Source organism: Microtus pennsylvanicus, chromosome 1 (genome assembly GCF_037038515.1).
Source record: "Microtus pennsylvanicus isolate mMicPen1 chromosome 1, mMicPen1.hap1, whole genome shotgun sequence".
Taxonomy (NCBI): domain Eukaryota; kingdom Metazoa; phylum Chordata; class Mammalia; order Rodentia; family Cricetidae; genus Microtus; species Microtus pennsylvanicus.
Window position 1 is genome coordinate 117,839,227 of NC_134579.1, and position 6,602 is coordinate 117,845,828.

The 6,602-nt window shown below is 46.2% G+C and overlaps 1 pseudogene; it reads left to right on the top strand.

Moving 5' to 3' along the window:
- The first annotated feature begins 380 nt into the window (after window positions 1-380).
- LOC142855103 (small ribosomal subunit protein uS5 pseudogene) lies at window positions 381-1,327 on the top strand (annotated as a pseudogene).
- The last annotated feature ends 5,275 nt before the right edge of the window (window positions 1,328-6,602 follow it).

A 6,602-nucleotide genomic window follows, 5' to 3' on the forward strand; every position in this document is an offset into this window, starting at 1 on the left:
AATTCAAGCTGTCGTTATTTTTTTCTGCTGTGTAGTACTCCATTGTGTAAATGTACCATGTTTTCCTTATCCATTCTTCGATTAAGGGGCATTTAGGTTGTTTCCAGGTTCTGGCTATGACAAACAAAGCTGCTGTGAACATAGTTGAGCACATGTCCTTGTGTTCTGCCTTTCTTTTTATCGCTGTTCGAAACAGTCACCCGTTTGATCCTTCTGATAGCCAGATGTCCTAGACTATCAGTATCGAGTGGCAAGGTTACTTTTGTTACCAAGGTTACTGGTGCAGCCTTCCCCTCCGGCAGGGCCAGATGGGCGTGGCAGCCTCCAAGTGGGCAAAATGTTCTCTTAATACTTCTCCTTAATAATTTTCTACGCTTCTTCTTCTGGAAAACACCAAATGGCGGATGACGCCGGTGCAGCGGGAGGGCCCGGAGGACCCGGGGGCCCAGGATTAGGAGGCCGTGGTGGCTTCTGCGGAGGATTCGGCAGCGGTCTGAGGGGCCGCGGCCGTGGTCGAGGCCGTGGCCGAGGCCGAGGCCGCGGGGCTCGCGGAGGTAAAGCTGAAGACAAGGAGTGGATTCCCGTCACCAAGCTGGGCCGCCTGGTTAAGGACATGAAGATCAAGTCCCTAGAGGAGATCTACCTGTTCTCCCTGCCCATTAAGGAATCTGAGATTATTGACTTTTTCCTGGGGAGCTTCCCTAAAGGATGAGGTTCTGAAGATCATGCCCGTGCAGAAGCAGACGAGGGCAGGCCAGCGGACCAGGTTCAAGGCTTTCGTCGCTATTGGGGACTACAATGGTCACGTAGGTCTCGGTGTCAAGTGCTCCAAGGAGGTAGCCACTGCCATCCGAGGGGCCATCATCTTGGCCAAGCTTTCCATTGTCCCTGTGCGGAGAGGCTACTGGGGGAACAAGATTGGCAAGCCCCACACTGTTCCTTGCAAAGTGACAGGCCGCTGTGGTTCTGTGCTGGTGCGTCTCATCCCTGCCCCCAGAGGCACTGGCATAGTCTCTGCTCCTGTGCCCAAGAAGCTACTGATGATGGCTGGCATCGATGACTGCTACACATCAGCCAGGGGCTGCACTGCCACCCTGGGCAACTTTGCCAAGGCCACCTTTGATGCCATCTCTAAGACCTACAGCTACCTGACCCCTGACCTCTGGAAAGAGACTGTTTTCACCAAGTCTCCTTATCAGGAATTCACTGACCATCTTGTGAAAACCCACACCAGAGTCTCTGTTCAGAGGACCCAGGCTCCAGCTGTGGCCACCACATAAGGGTTTTTATACAAGGAAAATAAAAGTGAATTAAGTCTGTTAAAAAAAAATAATTTTCTACTTCACACAGTTTTCTTTCTTAATTTCCTATTTTCTATATTATACTTATCCTTATAGATTTCCTACTTTGCCTACACTACAGATTCCCCTTTTTTTCTCATTCAGAGGGATCTGTTTCCATGTTCATTACATATCTGTCATGATATAACTAAGTTCCAACCAAAATAAACCTTTCATTTAATCCCCAACACCCAGAAGCAGAAGCAGGCAGAGCTCTATGAGCTTGGGGCCAGTCTGGTCTACATAGCAAATGTTAGGCCATTTGGGGTACATGAGGCCTTGTCTAAATAAACAATTTTTCCCCTTTTTGGTTGATTCTCTCATGTTAATCATAGTACAAAGAGCTGCATCACAGACCCCCTTCCCCCAAGAATTCGCCCACTATCCCAGTCCAGCAGTCTTGTTTCATCTGTCCACTATGTCCTGGCCACTGTTGTTTTTGGAAGCAGACTTGGACCAGAATCTCAGCTCTAGGCCACAGTTACTAAATAGACTTGTCTAGTTAAATGAGAGGGGTTGTTTGTTTGTTTTTTTACTTGGTTTTGTTCATTTATTTTTGTTTGTTTTGTTTTGAGTCAGGTTCTCCTGTAGCCGAGGCTAGCCTCAAGCTTGCAACGAGCCCAAGAATGACCCTGACCTTATCTTCTTGCCTACACCTCTGAGTTCTGGGATTATGGGCCAGTGCCACTAAACCCAGTTTTAGGTGATAGGGATAGAATCCAGGGCTTCACGCATGCTAGATAAACAACTAAGCTAGATTTCCAGCTCAAGTTGTCCTTTTTAAAAAATTTGTTATTGTCTGTGTGTACACATGTATGTTGTGTATGTGTGAATGTGGGCACCCATGTGTCATAGTGCATATGTGGAAATCAGAAGACAACATTCTTTGTATCATAGGCTCTGGTGACCAACTCAGGTTGTCAGGCTTAAGTTGCATGTGTTTTGATCTGCTGAGCCATCTCTCTGGTCCTTAGTTTGAATACTTAATGTCCCCCTGTAGTGATATTTTATTTGTGCATTAATAAAATAAAGTTTGCATGAAGATCAGAGTGCAAAGCTAAACCAGGAGAGGCCAGATTGTGGTAGCACATACCTTTAATCCCAGAATTTGGGAGACAGAGGCAGATGGATCTCTGTGAGTTCAAGGCTACCCTGGGCTACACAAGATTGATCCAGAAATAGAACCAGATGGCTCACACCTTTAATCCAAGTGTTTGGGAGTCACATGCCTTTAATCCCAGCTTTAGGATGGTGGAGACAGGATCAATATGGCTGGGTGGAGAGAGGACTATAAAGGAGAAGAGACAGGAACTTAGGAGAGTGTGGAATCTGAGGTTTGGTGGAGCACAGTGCAGTCTAGAAGTCTGGGGATCACCCCTTCCATCTGAGCATTGGGAGAGGTAAAAGTTCTCTTAGTGGCTTAATGCTCTGCTTCTCTCATCTTCGGCTTTAACCCCTATATCTGACTCTGGGTTTTAATTAATTAAGACCAATTAGAATTCATGCTACATCTCCCAGGGGGTCCATGTTCTAAGTATGTGTTCTCTAGAGAAGGGCTTTTGGTAGGCAGTGGAACCTTTAAGAAGTGTAGTCTAGTGAGAGACCCTTGGGTGGCTGAAGGAGATTGCAAAGGAGACTATGACCCCCTGCCCTCTGTTTTCTTCTAGGCCATGAGCTGAATAGTTTTGCTGCAACTGTGTGCTTACCATGAAGGCCACCTTACTAGCCAAAGCAAAGGGCTTTAAAAATGAACCAACATAATCTTTTTTTTTCTTTCTAAGTTACATATCTTGGCATTCTGCTACAGTGATTAATACAGGGCTCTATTCCACAGAGGCTACAACATGAGCCGGGGAGCATTTTTCTCTATTTTATGAGTTTGTGTTAAAACTAGCCATCCCACTTAGGCAAACAGAAGTTTTGGCTTGAAGGTGGTACACTCCCTTAGTCCCACCCATTCTGGAGACTTCCTTGAGTTCAGGCACATGAGTGAATTCAGGCTGGGCAGCATAGTAGAGAGAAAGAGCCCAAATAACTGTGCTTGGGATTGAGTTGCTCCCAATATTGATTAAAATGCTCCCTCCCTCCCCTGCTGTGACGCTCCGGCAGTCCCCATTGCCCAAACCCACCAGAAAATGACTGCTTTATACCCAAGTTGGCTGTTTTCGTTTCTTCCAATGGCCACATCTAGAAAGATTTGTGGTCTAATTTTCTGTATGTTCACATTCTCGTGCTTCTTTTTCACAATCTTGGCCCCAAACACATTGCTGATATGTTTTGCTACATACATCACTCAGCCAAAGCTGTTTAAACACGCTTCCTAGTTTTATTTCAGTTTTAAGAATTTGCCAAACATTTGCTGTATCTTTCCACATTACGTTCCAGTTTAAGCTTTTGGCAGAGAAGTGTTTTATATCTCTTGATATCGCTCGTGCTAGCATTGCTTTTTCCAGTGAAATTCCTCCCATTTTTTTCCCTCTTTATTTTTCTTTGTCAATTTTAGGGTAAATTCGGATTTTACTGAAATAGTCTACCATCTTGGTTTCCAGATAACTAAAAGACTTCCAGCATCGTTATTATTAGTAGTAGTATTTGATTTTTCAAGACGGGGTTTCACTGTAGCTTTGGCACCTGTCATGGAACCAGCTCTTGTAGACCAGGCTGGTCTCAAACTCACAGAGGTTCACCTGCCTCTGTGTCTCAAGTGCTGGGATTAAAGGCCACCACTGCCACCACTGCCCTGATGCAGCATTATTTTTAAAAATTACAATTCTTGCCAGGCGGTGGTGGCTCAACAAGAGCTAGTTCCTGGACCAGCTCCAAAGCTACAGAGAAACCCTGTCTCAAAACAAAACAAAACAAAAATCCCAGTAGCTACACTAGTTTGCCATAGAAACTGGGCAGTGCATGCCTTTAGTCACAGTGGTGCACACCTTTAATACCAGAGCTAGAGAGGATTATAAAACAGGAAGTGACAACTCAGTCTCATTCTGAGATTCTTGGAGGTAGGATCGCCATTTCAGACAGAGGTAGAGGTGAGAGCCAGTGACTGGCTGTTTGCTTTTCAGACCTTAAGGTTGAGCCCCAATTTCTCTCTCTGAGTTTTTATTTATTGTGCTCCAAATAATATATATTTTTATAGGACTTGGGTTGTAGTGTAGGGCTCAGAGCAACTTGGTACACACCTGTCAAGAGAAATTCACTAAAGACCAACCAGAAAGTAGGCTGAGTCTCAGTTACCCTAAGGCAACACCTGACTCCAGAAAAGACCACAAACTGGGACCACCCAGACACCACCCAGGAACAGACCAATCAGCATCCAAAGGAAATACCTACTGTTTCAACCATTTAAAACAGGATCACCTGAAGTCCCTTAGCCCAGCACACACCCATCCCCTAACCAGGACACTTCTAAACAAATGTCAGCCAATCAGGGGTCCTGAACCTTAGAAATCCCTCATCCCAACCTCTGCTATTATAAAAACCTCACACCAACTGAGCTTAAAGGTCTCTGATCGTGCCAGTATGTTGGACACATGGAGAGTCCAAGTTTGAACTTGAATAAAGGCTCTTTGCTTTTACATACAGTGTTATTCTTTTTTTTAAAATGCTGCAAAAAAAAAAATGCTGCAAGATCCCCACGGCAGTAGGCAGCAGAAATGCTGTAGGTCCCAAATGGTGGCAGCAGGCCTTGTGGTGGCAGGCAGCGGGCCCTGGGAGCAGCCAGTCCCAGGCAGAGACGGCTGCTGGTCCCAGAGCAGTGGTGGTGGGCCATGTGGCAGCAGGCAGTGGGCCCCAGGCAGAGATAGCTGCTGGTCCCCAAGCAATGGCTGGTTCCAGGCAGGGAGACACATGGCGGGCGGGCAGAAGACAGAAACATGGATAGACACGACATGCAGGGTGAGGTTGAATGTTTATTCAGGGGGTTATGGAGGAGGAAGGGTGAAGGGGGGGACAGAGAGAGAGAGAGAGAGAGAGAGAGAAGAAGAAGAAGAAGGAGGAGGAGGAGAAAGAGAGAAGGGGGGGAAGCAGAGAAGTGGGGAGAGAGGCAGAAGTGAAGCTGCCTCTCCGAGAGGAAGATGGAAAAGAGAGAGAGCTCAGGCCAGAAGCTGAAGATCAGCCTGCCTCAGCGGATGGGGAGGGGAATGGGTGTGGCTTGTCTCTTAAAGGGACCAAAACCATAACATACAGTATTCTATAGTGGCATATTATTTGTGTATTAATAAATAAAGCTTGCCTGAAGATTAGAGGGCAAAGCAGCCATACTAGTCAGCCATATAGGCCAGGGAGTGGTGGCACATAACTTTAATCCCAGGACTCAGGAGACAGAGGCAGATGGATCTTCAAGGCTACCCTGGGCTACACAAAATCAGTCCAGAAACAGATTCATGTGGGTGGTTCACACATTTAATCCCAGTGTTTGGGGGGTGTTGTAGGGAGTGTGGGGCTCCTTGTTTGTCCCGGCCGCCCTGCTAGCTTACACCTGAAATAATCACACAGAAATTGTATTAATTAAATTACTGCCTGGCCCATTATCTCTAGCCTCTTATTGGCTAACTCTCACATCTTGATTTAACCCATTGCTATTAATTTGTATAATACCACGAGCTCGTGGCTTACCAGGGAAGATTCAGCATGTCTGACCTGGCAGCTCCATGGCAGCTCTCTCTCTGCCCTTCTTCCCAGCATGCAGTTCTGTCTACTCCACCTACCTAAGTGCTGCTCTATCAAAAGACGAAGGCAGTTTCTTTTCTTTTTTTTTTTTAAATTTTTATTTATTATTTATTACGTATTTAGTGTTCTGCCTGCATGTATCCCTGCAGGCCAGAAGAGGGCACCAGATCAGATGGTTGTGAGCCACCATGTGGTTGCCGGGAACTGAACTCAGGACCTCTGGAAGAACAGCCAGTGCTCTCAACCTCTGAGCCATCTCTCCAGCCCACGAAGGCAGTTTCTTTATTCAACCAATGAAAGCAACACATAGACAGAAGAACCTCCTACACCAGGGGAAGTCATACACCTTTAATGCCAGCATTAGGGAGGTGGAGACAGGAGTGATAGGGCTGGGCAGAGAGAGGAATATAAAGGGGAAGAGACAGGAACTCAGGGGAATGTGGAGTCTGAGGATTCATGGAGACAGGATCTTATCCTTTCTGTCTGAAGATTTGGTAGCAGTAAAAGGTCTCTCTAGTGGTTGGCTGCTTTGCTTTTCTGATCTTCAGTTTAACCCTAATGTCTGTCTCTGGGTTTTTATTATTTGTG